Raw genomic sequence first — 15588 nt, 5'->3', positions numbered from 1 at the left:
AGAGATTGCAAATTAATCATTTGTCTGAAAAATAACTTGGAGAAGACAGTCTCTTTCCTAGATGGAGGGACACTGCTTTCTGCCACAGAAGCAGATCAATTTACAATTACAGTGATATCCTGAATTTTTTAAGAGGCTCCATCTATCCAGCTGCTCAGAGAGGAGATTAAAAGGAAATTCATTTAAACAAGACGACAGGCTTTCCAATAACACTAGAAAGAGAAATCTGAAGAAGGGAAAATCCTTTGCAACTTTCACTTCTGACTGCAAGATGGGTTACACAATGACAGTGATCTTTTTTCACTTTAAACTGTTGACAAATTAAAACCAATTTATAGTTCCATTACAGATCTGTAAATGTTCCACACACACTTAAAAAGAGGTGATATATATGCATGGGTTTATGGAAAGGCACAGTAATAATATAACATTTTCATAAAGCATTTCACATTTACCCTAAGTTGCTAGGCATCAGCAGAATAAACTCTCCAGCATTTTATTATGTCTCCATTTAGCAGTGTAATGGATTGTATTTAAAAATGTTAAAACAGTAGCATAGTTTGAGGATAATAATAATTCTGGTGAACTACTACTTAAGGACACGTGCAATCAGTTTGCTATGGACTTAACTCCACTTACTTTGCACATGGTGCACGTGCTTTGAAGTAATGTCAGCTAAACCAGCACCAAGGAAACTGTCTTGGCTTTTGTCTTCACCCCCTTTCTCCCTTCCTGGCAAAGACTGCTCTTAAAAAACTTTTGTGTAGGACAGGTATGATCCAATTACTTTGCCTGATGAAGAGCTAGCTCTTCCCTTCATCTTTTCTTCTGTGACATCTCTCGCCTGTTTTGCCTACAGTAAGAAATACTGCAGCCATAACATCAGTGATGAAATGGAAACAAGATGAAAAACAAGTAATGAAAAACAAGAGTGGCACTTTTCAGATGATGAAAGGCAAGATGCAGTGAATAAGACGCTGCATCTGTGTTTGGCTCCAAATTAAATTTTTGCACTCTTTTTTTTCAGCTGTGTATTGAATTCTTTTGTTTTCCCTCCCTCCAGTGGTGGGAGGATCGAGAAAGTGAACTGGAAGAACTGCTGGTCAGTGGTCTGAAGTGACAAGTAGTACGAGAGGTACAGAGTTCAGCTAAAGTATCAGAGAGATAAACAAAACTGAACAGTAGTGAGCTCATGCACTTGAGATGATGTTTTCCTTCTCCTTCTGTGAATGAGAGAGGTCAGGAGAATGTGGCTGAGACTTTGTCAAGGCAATTAGCTGGATTATAGGCCTTCTGGGACCCCTTATGTCCATTTTTTGAGAACCATGCTATTTTTGTATTGAATTTAGTCTGTCATCAGCTTTTCTAAGTGCTGTTCATGACTTGCATCTGTCTTGTTTTTATTTCTAAAGGTTTTTGAAATAATGTCTACTTTGTGTCTTCTATACTGCTTTACTGCATTATGTTTTCTTAAGGATGCCCTTGACAATAATGTGCAATGACTATGAGGTTTGAGTGGAGGCATGCTTTGTTTTATATAATAATAGTTTTCTTTTTATGTTTTCTTATATTTATGGGGTTTGAAGGTGGATTTTTTTGTTGTTGTTGTTGGAAAGAGGGGAGGAGTGTTCTAATTCAAATTTCAAGTGTTTGCTTTCAATCCATGAAATGCTCTCAGAGGACCTGATTTCCTGTTTACTACCATCCTCCAGTCTACTGCCATAAAAATCTGAGGTTATTGCAATTCTCAGTTTAACCATTTGGGGGTTTAGTTATCTTTGATTCAACATATACAATGTTGTGAATTAATCTGCTTTGAGCAGGGAAGTTGAGCTAAAAGTTATCTCCAGAGGTCCCTTCTAATTTCCATGCATCCTGTGATATGGGTGCCATCACTGAGTCATTTTTACTGCTCCAGCTGAAACTGCTTTGAAATTTTGGCTTTTGTTACTTTTTTTGATCTCTTGAGAGAATGGGTATTTGATGTTCTGGTGTGTTTAATGGATCTTCAGAGTTCTGAATCACAATTTAATGAGCATAGTTGATTATACCTTCAAGTGAGTGAACTAGGTTTCTCACCAAACTTTCTCATTCCATTCTTTGCAGACCATTTTATTCAATTACAAATACACGGTTGGTTCATTTTGTGTGGTCACTGGGAAAGCCATCTTGGCTTTTTAGCATAAACTAAAGCAAAGTGATGAAACAGCAAGATTCCTAGTGTTGAGTCATGGTGCGGATCTGGTTGATGATCTGAGCTAGACAGCAGCAGCTTTTAGCCACTCATGGAAGAGAAGTTGTGAAACTGGGGACTGGTCATTATATTGGTGTGGGGCAGACACAGACTGCCAAGTGTTGAACTATTTATGCTGAAAAGATGTTAATGGCATGTTTTGTTCATGAGTAATTTCCTTTCTCTGATTTAACTGATTTCACTTGCAATGACCTGTTGTTTTCTTCAGGTTCTACACAGCTGCACTTAACTTCTGTGAGTTTCTCAAATGCCATTTTTATTCTGCCTTAACTTTTATGATTTGCTTTAGATTTTTGCTGAATATTATTGAATTTGATCTGAAGGGGATTTGTCAAGACTGGAAGAAGACTCTTCTCATTGTTGCCAAACAATAAAACAAGAGGCAGTGGGCAGAAATGGTTGCACAGGGAGTTCCATCTGAATACAAGGAGGAATTTCTTTACTGTGCAGGTGACCATACACTGGAACAGAGTGTCCAGGGGGGCTGTGGAGTCTCCCTCATGAGATATTCAAGAACTGTCTGGATGCAATCCTGTCCTGTGTGCTCTGGGATGACCCTGTTTAAGTGGGGAGGTTGGACTGGATGACCCACTGTGGTCCCTTCCAGCTGCACCCATTCTGTGATTTTCATATTCAAAGACACCTTATGATCTTGGGATACTGCCCACCGTGAGCTAAGATGTTGTTGTATCTGTAAGTTCTGCATTGAACAGTGTGATGACTGCTGATTCTTAAATGAAGATACCCATGAAGTTTTCACTTTTTTCCCTTTACGTGAAGGTGTGTATTTTTCCTAGTCTCTCATGTCATCATGCAGGACATGTATTTACCATTCCTTTACACAAATGACTAAGCATAGGTGTTTCTTGCCCCATCAGAAGTCTCTTTTACTTCTTTCTACCCTCTCTTTCATATGTTTTTGTTAAATGAATTCACATGTTGATGTGTGATGTGCTGTCAGTGTTGGGTGTAATGCTTGCCTACAGTTACTATTATATATATATATTTATATATATATAAATATATATATTATATGCAGATTAATTACTGAAGAATGCACAAAATCTGCAAGGTTTGATCACATTAAAATTGCATCTTCCAACAGCTTGAAATAGTGCACATGACACCTTTGAAGTGGAAGATGCAGCACTGGATTAATATCTTTGTAATAAAAGAAGTCATGAGACAAAAATCCAGGAGGCAGTGCCTGTTCCATTTTTATTTGTTTTAAAGACTTGATCAGATCTCAGATAGTACAGATAGGTGTAACTCGGCAGAATTATTTGAGATATCTACAATTGTTGATACTGAGACCGGTTATTGGTATAACAGTTGCAGTTTGACATTTTCCCTTCTTTTTAACAAGGGTAGAACTTGGCATAGGCTTTCTGTGGGAAACAGTGCTGTTTTAAAATTAAAATGGAAATAGGAAAAAAGACATTGTTTCCTGAAGAGAACAATAAAGTATCTATATTTTCCTGCTTATCTTGTGTTTCCTAGATGAGAATTGGTCCTTAGATGATAACTTGTTCAACCTTTGATGCAGTCAAGAACTAGAGGAAAGGCAATACTATGTGTGTAGGCAACATACAGAATATCATTGGTACTTCTGGGGTAGTGGAGGCCTGGAGTGAAACCAGGAGCCAGGTGGGTTCTACTGGGGCCAGAGGGGTGTTGTAAGCTCTGCAGGCAAGAGCTCTTTTTAATCACTCTTTTATCTTTTTCAAACAGTATCTGTATGTGATTTATTCTTGTTCCATTGCCTTGGCAAGAGGGCTGCACAAAGGCCTCCTAGTTCCAGAACTTATAAACAAATGTTTTCTGTTTCAAGGTGTTATTTTGGGATCTTGTAACCAAATCACACTTCACTGCTTGATATGAACTTGGGTCTCAATACTCTTCTGATTTTCAGCATCTTGGTTTTCTACTTACCCATAGAGAGCAGCAAATGCAACATCTGTACCATTGCATCCCTGTCAGGTTTTACGTTCTAAGGGTTTGGTTTCAAAAATGGAATTTTCAACAGTTCTGAAATTTCTTTTCTAACATCTTTGGTGCCGAAAACTCATAAAATCACAGAATAAAAAGTCCATTTCATTTTCCCTCTGTATGACCCTAGGACTGTCCTATTTTCACTGCACTGAGTGTTCCTATCTCATATTAATGCCTGAGGAGGACAGAAGTCCTTCCTAGGAGTGGAAATCCAGCAGGCATTTCAAATTGTACCTAAATACACACTGACAGGAATTATCAGAAGGGAAGAGGGAAAGAGAAAAATTACCTAACCAAACCTCTGATTAAAGCAAGCCTTTCAAGGACTGTGTCATCTTGAGCTGTTCCATTACATAGGTGAAACTCCCCCATTTGTTCCAGTATTTCTTCTTTTTTTTTTTTTGTTTAATTGGGTTTTTTTGATTTATTTTTTAAAATTTTTTTGTTTGTTTTTAAAACTTGAGTAAAGACTCCTTGCACTAATTGCACCTTGAGACTGAAGACAGATAAGCCTGTGTCAGTGACTGGGAAACTCCTGATTTTAAAGAGATTATGAAGAAATGATCTGAAAAGGAGGATTAGATGCTAGGGAAAATGCTAAATGAGAAAAAGATGTTTTATCTTGAGGCCTAACTGTCAGGAAGGGAATTCAGATATGATGATGAAAGAGGGCAGTGAGGACCTTCTTCAAGGGAAAATTAAGCCCTAGTTATGGCATGGTGAAGTTCAGCTGGTGCCTGCATATCCTTGAGGAGAGAGGTTTGTCAAGATTTTTAAACTGTCATTGATTGTAGAAGGTGTTTTGGGGGATTCATCTTTTTGATTATCTGGTCTTCAGTTAAAGAATAAGATAAAAGGAATATTAAGAAAAAATGTATTCTATCACCTTTTCAAAGAATAAAAATTATTCAAGCAAAATATGGTAAAGAAACGTTACTGCTAAATATAAATGATCCTCCAGGCCAGAATCTGATTAAGTGTTGGTTACACATACACTGCATAAATTCATATTAATTAGAATTTATCACTTTTATTACTCTCTGTTATGTGCATCTAAGCAACCACACTCTTTGCTGTCATCTCCTAGTTAAATCTGATTTTTTGGAGTCAAATAGGGCTTGCCTATCTGGGTCTTGAATAAGGACATATTCATTTTCATTAGGCACGTTCAGCGCTGTTGCTTTTTGCCCTCATTTATAAAATATCCTTTCAGATATTTTATTCAAAAGAAATTTTGCAAAGCATGTATTAAGTCTTTGATTAATGCAAAAGACTTGTAGTGCAGCCTGGCAACAGAATAGTTGGTAGAGATGCAGAAAATGGGTTCTTTAAGGAAACTATTTATAAATGTTGTTTAGTATTCTGTCCTTATTTAACAAAATCAAAGTAAATATTTAAATGTTTGGATAAAAATTCTGTGCTGTGAAATTCTTTTTCTCTTACGCATCTACTTTGCCATATTTGAAGTAGGAAAATAGGAAAGTGTGGCTGATATTATAAACCTCTAGTTAAGATAAACAAGTACTATATGCTAGGGTAATGGTTGATTTCACTTGGAGGATGGCATTTTGAAGCTGTCAGAAAAGTAAAAAATGGTAGTTGGTAATGTTGTACTGGTAGCACAGGATGTCTGGATTGTTTTTAGCAAGTGCCCTGAAGTGCTTATGCTAACTGGATCAGCTCAATCCCTCAGCTCATAGGGATACTGGAATAGGAGAATGCCTCAAAAGCTATGGCTTTTATTCTGCAGGCTGGGATCCAGTGTTGAATTAATTCAGGTTTTTAAATACCTTATAGACCAGGGTTTAAGTTTACAGTTCCCTTTTTCACTTGATGTCATTTTTTATCCTGTGTGTCCACTGAGTTCAGATAACAGAAATGTCTATCTTTTAATACAATAACTCCAGATTTAACAGAATGCCCAATTCCCATAACAGAAAGTACAGTATTATCAATGACAATTAAGAATCAATATTTTGAGTTAAAATTTTCTATGGTACAAATTAAATTGTGCATTACACTTTGTATTGTAAGTAATTTTGGGGGTAAAGGAAAATACATATATTTATCCTGTTTATTGAAATGTCCTGGATTCACAAGATTTTTTAGTTTATTCTTCTGTGGTCTCTTCAAAAACAAGTCCTCTCTTTGTAACTGGGCAGAATGACCTTTTTTCTGGACGCATGTCCAATCAAAATCTCTGTTTCTCTTTCATAGACTAGTGAAACTGAAAAAAATGGTGGGTTCCATAGGTGGGTAGAGATATGTTAAAATTCTCAGTAACAGAAGTTTAAGATCTGGTGGGTTTGTGTAGCACCACAGAGAAGATGATGGGCTGACAGAGCCCACAGTGGGAGGCAGCAGTAGCATTGCCTTGGGTTCTAATTATGGCTTCTTCTTTCTTCTTATGTCTGTTTCTGTCTGGTAAGGCAGAAAAAATATATGGAGTCACTAAAGTAATGGGACAATTAGAAGAGAAAACCATATAGAGAAATCCTAAAAATTCATATTATTGGGTAAAAGTTTTCCAAAATAATCACAATTTAAATAACTGTGCTATGTAGATATTATAACTTAGTCAAATTAAATGCAAGCACTTTTGTTACTGCTAGCACAAATTATTCTCCCCTAGGAAATCCCATTGCTTACCATTTTCATATGAGTGCTGTACAGTGTTAAACTTATCAGTGTCTGGAATTTCAAACACAACCCAACAGCCATTTATTGTAGCAATCAGCACGTTCTCAGCATTAATTAGCACTCTGAATTTTGGTGCTGCTGACATTGCTCAAAGTCATCAGTAGACCACAATAGCTGGAGGTTTTTAAATTGCTTTCTGTACTTTGTGAGCGTTGCCAAGATTATTTTGGCAATTTCATGTCTGTGCAATAGAGAAGGAAAATGTGGTGTGTTTGCATGGATTCAGGGGAGGAGTGCCATGAGATGCAGGCCTTATTGAGTGGCTCAAGTGGAGGTTTCTTGTGTGATTCCTTGTGTGAATGATGTTGCTAGAAAGTAAGCTTCCCAATGTCCAAATACCAGTAACAGATTTCCATAGGTATTTTGAGGGAGAAAGAGACCATTCCTTGCAGTGTGTATTATATAAAGTGAGTTTGAGGGTACTAATTGGAAAGGGTTTCTGATGTAGTGAGACAAACATTTTTAAGATTGATGACATCCACTATTCCAGTAAGAAATTTCTTAATGAGAGACATTATTACTTTCTACCTCCTGTATTATGCAAAATGAAATGTTTTATTGGTGAACAATGGTATAACTCTCCTTATGTGTGCTGGGGAATAGCTATTTTACCACCAAGCCATTAGAGAAATAGAGAATAGAACAGAGAGAGATTGTTTTATAATGACTTGTGTTTGTACAATGCCTAGCCCAACTGAATTATCTTCATTTGCTGGTGTTCCTATGTTCCACAGCTTTATACAAAACAACATAATTATGACTTGTTAAAGATGCTGTTTACAAAGATCTGAAGATAATTTATTAACATTCTAAATGAGCATCCAAATAACATCAAGTAGTTCAAATAGCTGATATCAAGATGCCATACTAGAGGATACTGGAGGAGAGAATTGTTTTCATAAGAAAACAACATCATAAAAAACCTTGGAAAGCTGATTCTATGGGTGATAGTTCCAAAATGCATTGTTTGGAGAAAATATTGGGAGAAGAGGCGTGTTTGCAAAAGTTACTTAGCATTTCTGCATTTACAGGTATAGCAGGAATGCCTTCTTCTTGCAGTGTAGCAAAACTCTTGTTTTTTAATTTTATATGAATGGTCTTGATTATCCTAAAAGATCACTTGTGTTGTGTAAAATTTTGCTTGTTTTTCAGTGTTCTACTGGTGGTTTAATCAAATACACGTTGTGAGGAATTTTTTGCTTGATTTAATTTTCCTGTGGCTTTCAGTCAAAATAATTCCTGTGTGGTATTCACATGCCCTCTGAACAGAGAGAAGCTGTGAGACAAGCAGAGAAAAAGGAAAACACAATTCTTATTTTGCTTGCTGTGCCTGTGTTGTGCCAAAGTAGAATGCAATACGGAGATTGTTTACCCAAAGTGAGGATGTTTTGTTCCCTTGGCCTATCAGGGCCAAGAAGTGTGTGTGTGTCAGACTGTCACAGGACAGTCATGAGAGAATCAGAGATGAGTGTGAGCAGTTGTGAGCAAGAGTGAGTGCATGGCAGATTCAGTTTTAATACAATGTACATAGTATAGTATAATAAAATAGTTCTTCAGCCTTCTAATCATGAAGTCAGATGCATCATTCTCTCTCCCCTTTGTCAGAGTTGCCTTTGATTTACAGTATTCCTGGATTAGAGGAAAAGGGTGAAGCAAGAAGGAAAAAAACCCATTAAAGTAGTCATAAGACTGCTACATCTTACAACGGGGAACAGAAACCTTATTTGCAAAAGTTATGTTATAAGCTAGTAAAGAGGCTGGATCTTGAATCCAGTCTCAGCTCTGCACATGGTTTGCCGAGGTGACACTGGGAATCTTCTTGTCTGTAAAGTGCCATTTACATGAATATAGTTTTCTATAGGTCTATGCAAAATCAGAAGTGAAGAAACTTTGAGTCTTGAGGTTTTTGATACAGTTATTAGACAGTACCCAAGGTACCAGTGCTTTAGCACCCTTGTAGCTTGTGGCATATGCAAGCAAAATGGATGTAGTGGAGAAGACCAGGACACTTGAGAGAAAGGAAGAAAGAGGTTAACATGAATGGAGAATTCAAATATGAAAGACATGGGGTAAGCAACCAGCAGGTTTGGGTTTTTTTCAACGTTGAAATCAAATATTTAAAATTGAGAGAAATTGAGTGAGATTGAAAAATTCAGAGGGCTGAGTGAAGGAGCAAATTCTTGTATGAACAGATACAGACTTTTTAAACTAACATGATTTTTCTAATGAATCAGTCTGGAAGCTATTTTCATGCCAGATATAGCTCTATGTGCATTCTTGCATATGTGATGTGTAGGTGATGGTCTAAAGGCACTGTTGAACAATTCCGTATGGGTTCGTTAGAACTACTTTACCTAAGTCATCTTCTTCCTGAGCAGTGGCACAGCTTGAATTAGTGATCTATTTTTAGGAGATATACTTTGAAGGCTGTCATTGAAACAACTTTTTTTTTCTTGTTTATTTGTTTGTTTTTGTAATCCTAAATGAAGTTCACAGTCAGCATTGCTTTTTAGATGGCAGTGTTGGAAAGACTGACTTGTTCCTGTAAGGTGTTCTTGGTGCCATGCAGGAGAAAATGAAAGGAAGAGGAGGAAGAGTGATAAAGTGACAGAGCATGCAAGCAAGATTTGTAGTCTTTAACTTGACATGGATGAATGACTCACGACTCTCCATATTTCAACCTGATAAATGAATGTCAACACCTTGGGAGTAGTTTGGGTACCTGAACCATAAAGCTGGGAAATTCAGGTTATTTTCAGTGCTGTACTTCATGTCTTTGTAGGGAGCTGCAGGAAAATGTTACTGTCTGTGCTCTCTGAAACTTACAAAGTAAATTTCATGACAGATTTGTATAGGTGATTTATATTTTCTTCCCCTCTATGTTAAATATACTTTAAAAGCTTTATGGAAGAACTCCAGGTGATGAGCACATGTACTGATTATAACTGAGTCTTGGTTCTTCTGTCACAGTACAGATTTGAGCTATTCTGCCGGGTATACTGCCAATTACATGTGATAAGAGTAAATTTAAAATTGTGATTTTGTTGTAAAACTATAGTACAACTTATTTTTTGAGCTAGTATCACTTTTTGCCTTTTTTTATCTTAACTCTGCAAGAAGTTCATTTTATTGCTCTGAGGATGTGATGTAGTGAATGCCTTCTCTTGAAGCCTCTGAATTTTCTAGATTGCATGCTTCATAGTTTCTTCTGAATTGTATACTGCTTACTTTATCTCTTAACAGGAAAGTAATAGTTTAAGGGTCAGGGTTCGCAGAAGCCAAATTTGGCAATAAAGATTTTACTTTTTGGTTGCAGAAGCAGGTATTTAAAATAGGTATATTTTGCTGAAGCATTACATATGAAAGGAAATTGATGGATAGAAATGGAGTGACAATTCAGTGAACTAAAAATTCCTGCCATGCATGCAGAAAAAAGTCTCTTGAACAATCTGTTGCTTATATAATGTCCTCATCACTCTTATTTAAGAAATAAGAAATGGGTTTTCTCATACTGGTAAGACTATTATTTGGAGACTAGAAAGAGACAAACCAGTGAACCTGTGTCTCAGAGGAAATGATATATTGTTGCTGTTCACATGTAGATGCTATTATTTGGTGTAAGCCATTTTAGGAAAGATGGTAGATAATTTGCTTGTAAAGTAACTTATGTGTCTTTCACTATGGTTGTGAATGTGCCTTGTGAATTTGCAGGTTTAGTTCATTAAAGGCACTTTTCTGTATATAAACCCATGTCCTTCTAAGTATATTGTTTCTCAGACAGTATAACACACTGCTATCCAGAAACTTGTTGTTATTATTATAATTATTTAGTTTTATTTATTTATTTCTGTGTATGGAATACATTCTGTATATAATCCCATGAGAGTGATAAGTAGCACAACTAGAGGCAGGTGTTTATTAACAAAATATAGGTTTAAGGAGAAGTTGAGATGAAGAAAAGGTGCAATTTGATTAAAGAGAAAATGTTAAAAGGAAGACTAAAGAATTAGTTTTCAGTCTTGTCATGCCTATATTAGTTGCTAATGCAATTCTGTGTTGCAATTTCACTCCCCTTTAGGACAGACATTCATCAAATTTTATGCAAATATTACCAGAGAGAGTTATTTTGGAAAGAAAAGACAAAATATATTAAGAAGCCATAAAACAAATGCCCTGTTTGCTGTGTAATGCATCAGATAATACAATGCCTTTTTGTTAACTTTTTTTTTTCATTGAGAGTATGTAAAAAGGAAACAAACTGTCATTAGCTAAGGCTTATTAAATCTTCAGAATGTTATTAAAGTAGTTTAATCTAGTCAGGCATATCTGAAAAAACAATGAAACAATCCCAAATATATAAATTGGAATGTGGACCATAAAAGATATCATGTCAAATAAGAAAATATATAAATCTTTTGTGTTCTGTAACTTCACCTTTGTCTGGAGCTTAGGCACAGATTTCATACATTTTGCTGCAATTGGTTATAAAGGAGGAATCCACTTGAAGTAGAAGTGCTGCTTTTGGTTTTGAATTTTTAAAGTAAAGATGAAGAAGACTCCCTGAAGAGAGAAATTCATTAAGAAAGCCAAAGACTTTTTGGAGAATATGTTCTATTCAGGGTGGTTTTCTGTTCTCCACTTTGCATGTCTCAGAGCACACTGGAGCTTCTAATGAAAAAATAATACAGTTCATTAATGTGGAAAAACTTCTGAAAGTAGCTACAGTCTCACAGCATTCTGGGAATTAGTTTGAACATAATTGGTTGGATGTCAATATTAAAAAGCACTCTAATGAAAAAGAAAATGCTCAAGCTATGATAGTTTGCTGCTTCTGATGAAAAATTTAATGAGGCTGAATAATTAACCCCTTTTCTCTTCTTTCTTCCCAAACTGCCATGTCCTTCCTAATTTCTGCTTTACATTTGTTCTAAATATTTTAAGCAGTAGAGTTTCTATGATTGTAATAGAAAGGCTACACTATTGTTTGTATGTTGCACTATATCAAGTTTGCCTTTTTTTTTTTTTTTAATCCTTTTTACCTTCATGGCTAGATTATTCAAGTGTAGTTTGTCAGTTGTCATGCCCTTCAGCTATGACTTAGCTGAGCTGTGCTTCATGAAGTGTAATCTTTCCTGATAAATCCACTGACTAGTGCTGTGCCAAGCAGCACAGGACCTGCCATTTACATAATGGTTACTCTAATTGGTTTAATGGGACTTCCAACCTCAGGCTGAGAATTACTTCCTTCTGAAATGTGATCATTGCCCAAATACATACACTTTCCACTCACTGAGTTTACTCCTAATCACTAATTTAATAAAGTTATGAAGCACATGGAAGTTTTTTCGTGGAGAACCTATTCATACAAATAAGCAGCATAACAACCAAGGAGAATAAAACAACACACACAAACAGAAAAGTCAAAAAACTACAATGTGGACATTTTCCTCTGATGTCTCAGTTGCCATCAGTTTGATATGATATGCATTGTTTTCTTAAATATGTTGAACTCTATGTCAAGTACAGATAGATGAGAAATGAAACATTTTTATTGATTCTTTAAAACGCAGTAGGTTTTTGTATAATATAGAGGTTTTACTAATTTTTCATATCCATCATCTAGAATTATTTTTTTTCCATTTATTTTTGGTACATATGATAGTTTTTAGGTCCTCATCCCAGTTTCTCATATGGCTTGTATTAGCGCTTCCATATCCTCCCCTTCTTTTGTTTCAGTGGGCTGATGGATACTCTGAGAGATTTGCTGTGGCCTGGGTCTGTTTCTGCTGCCTGTTCAATAGCTGCTCGATATTCTCGAAAAGAAACATGTTTTTACTGCCACAGGCCTCTACCTGCATCAAGGAATTGTGGTTCATCCTTTTTGTCACATTGTGTTAATGTACTTCCAAAGAGAAAGATGAACCATGAAGATGGTCTTATTTATCTCATGCTGTCAACATCTAAATATTTTCATCAAAGATGAATGGAAATTGGAAGACAAAGCTTGAATCAATTGGGTGCTTTTCTAAATGATATTCTAGATCTGTATAAATTACAAGCCCTGAATATCAGGCACATCATGATGGCAATGCAAAACTGGATTTTAATATTCAGCTACTCTCTGTGAAGACATTTGGTGCTTCAGAAGGCTGCTGTTCTCTAGAGCCTGGGGCCTCAAAGATAATTTGGAATGCCAGATAAGGAAATTGATAAAGCTGTCAGTGGTTTGCTGTGCTCTACTTCCCAGAGGATGAGCCACCTTGTCACATGTGATAGTCATGATATCATCCAGTCTATGACATTGAGAGATCACAGCTTTTTCCTCACTTCCTAAGAAAGTGAGAAACTTTTAGTGTAAGCTTAATAAACAAAATATGACAAATAACTATACTATCTGTAAACAGGAATTTTTGCTTTTTATCTAATTCCATTTCATTCAAAAACTGTGAAGTTTTTTCTTTTCATCACAGTCAAGAGAGAGGTAAATTTGAATCTTTCTTGGTGGAAGTTTAGTTCAGCTAATTAACTGTTGTAACAACGGTGTGCATGTGTTTGATTTTTCCGTTGGGAAGATAAAATTTCTTGGTCCAACCTAATATACATTTATCTCCTGTGAATTTAATGTCATGTCTCAAGGTAACAGTGCAAGTGCTTATCATTTTTATGGGATAGTAAAGGAGGAAATGGTCTCTATGAGATATTCCTAGATGTTTTCTTTTTGTATTTTAATTTATATTTTTTAATAAATATTAATCTTCTTTAATATGTATTTTGTAGTATCACTTTCTTCATGCAGCTCAATACACTGAGACTTCCTTTATTATATCCATTAAATTTTAATATAGATCACAATGATGGGGCTTTTCCCATCACAGAGGCATGCTTAAACTTTCTTCTGTCTTGTTGGAATTACACCTGACTTTTCAGAAGCTCGTGCACTTTACTTGTATTTTTTTCAATTTCATTTAAAGGAATATGTCTTGGTTATTGTTGCTGATCCAATATGCATTCAGACAAAATGCTCTGTGCCAATTTTCTTGTGTTTAAACAACCATGTTAAAATCTACTTAATAAAAAAAGCTATGAGGTGTGTCTTGATTTTATTCCCTTTTCAGAAGATTCTTGGATATTAGGTAGCTTAGCCTGTATGCCTTAGTTAAGGAATAACACCTAATCCTTCAGTCAGAAGGAGCTGGAAGCACAAGATGAAATTGAGTAAAGTGACAGTTTTTTCTCTTGGTTTAGAATAATTTTTGGAAAAGGTAACTCCCTTATCCATCAGGAATATGGATGCCTGCTAGAATCTATTCTGAGCATAATGGCAATGTAGCTTTATCAAGCAGACTTGGTAAGAAAACAAATATATGAGTTTTAGATTAACATAAGACATTCTTGCATCCTTTAATTTTTCAATTGTAATGAAGGATGTATTTTTTAGGTGAGGGAGAAGTTTAATGTAGATTTTTGATAGTTCTTATAGCTACTGTATATTTATAGTTAATGGTTCAAGATCTTACTTAGTTCTTCTGATTTATGTACACAGCCCATTTCTGTCTCCTTTTTGCTTCTACCAAGAAAAATATTTTATGGAATTGAAGTAATGAAAATTGCTACTTGCTCATGTGGTGCTTACCATCTCTGAGGTGCTTTGGATTTGTAGGAAAAAAAATATCAAATTTCAATGCAGTGTATGTAGAAAGGAATTTACTCGTTGCAATAACCAAGTCTCTGCGAATTAAGTTTTTCAAGTATAATACCCATAATTTTGAAATCTGGTAAATGAGTACCCATGGCTTGGCTGTTGGCAATGATTTTGTGTCTAAATAAGCTTTTCACAGCTATTCTGTTTCCAAAGCAGAGAATGCTATGTGTGTTTAAAAATAACTGGTTTCAAGAAGAGTTTGAAAATGAGAACAAGTTGTTTAAAAACCTTGATAATGGAAAAGCTTTCAAATTGAAATTTACTTCATGGTAGCCATTTATGAGTCAGGCAGTTCAAAATGATTCCAAGCTGCCTTGCTTTTATCTGCCTTGATAATAATGCATCAATCTGCTATGCTGGTAAAGATACAGAAATTGATCCCAGCAGCACAGAAGCAACACCCATTTTGATTTTAAAGGTCAGGCTTGTGCAATGCCTTTTGATGAATTAGTAATTAAGTCATTATTTTTTGATAATTTTGGTTAGCCTTTGTTTTTGTGAAGTATTTAGATGATTTTGCTTTTTGCAATTTAGTATCCTTATGTAGTTTCTCAGTACAACTTGGAAAGATAAACAATTCTTCTGCTGCAGGGGTGTAAAAAATGTATAAGCATTCTTGCAGCTCTAAAATTGCCTGCAGTTTCAGTGCCATTCAGCTATTCACAATGGCTAACACTGTTCACACTGGCAGTTTGTTTACAAACAGGAAATTGGATAAAGCATTTTGAAATGCAATATTTATGCTCTGCCTGGTGTAATTAAGAGTTTCTTTTATTAGACTCTTTTATTATTACTCATGTGCTTGTAAGAACATAGTATATTTCACAAATATAATCGTGTGCTTCTGTGTTTTTAGAATATTCCTAAATACTTTGTGGTGATTCTAAGTAGCCTCTTGGAAATGACTCTATCATTGTAGTGATGCCACAGAATTACTTAA

The 15588-nt window shown here is 35.6% G+C and overlaps 1 protein-coding gene across 1 annotated transcript in view; it reads left to right on the top strand.

Moving 5' to 3' along the window:
* Positions 1-15588, top strand: part of THSD7A (thrombospondin type 1 domain containing 7A) — a 267196-nt gene that overhangs the window by 78353 nt on the left and 173255 nt on the right. The gene's annotated exons all lie outside the window — the stretch shown is intronic.

Source organism: Zonotrichia albicollis, chromosome 1 (genome assembly GCF_047830755.1).
Source record: "Zonotrichia albicollis isolate bZonAlb1 chromosome 1, bZonAlb1.hap1, whole genome shotgun sequence".
NCBI lineage: Eukaryota > Metazoa > Chordata > Aves > Passeriformes > Passerellidae > Zonotrichia > Zonotrichia albicollis.
The sequence above is the reverse complement of the archived record's forward strand: the minus strand, read 5'-3'. Positions and strand labels throughout refer to the sequence as shown.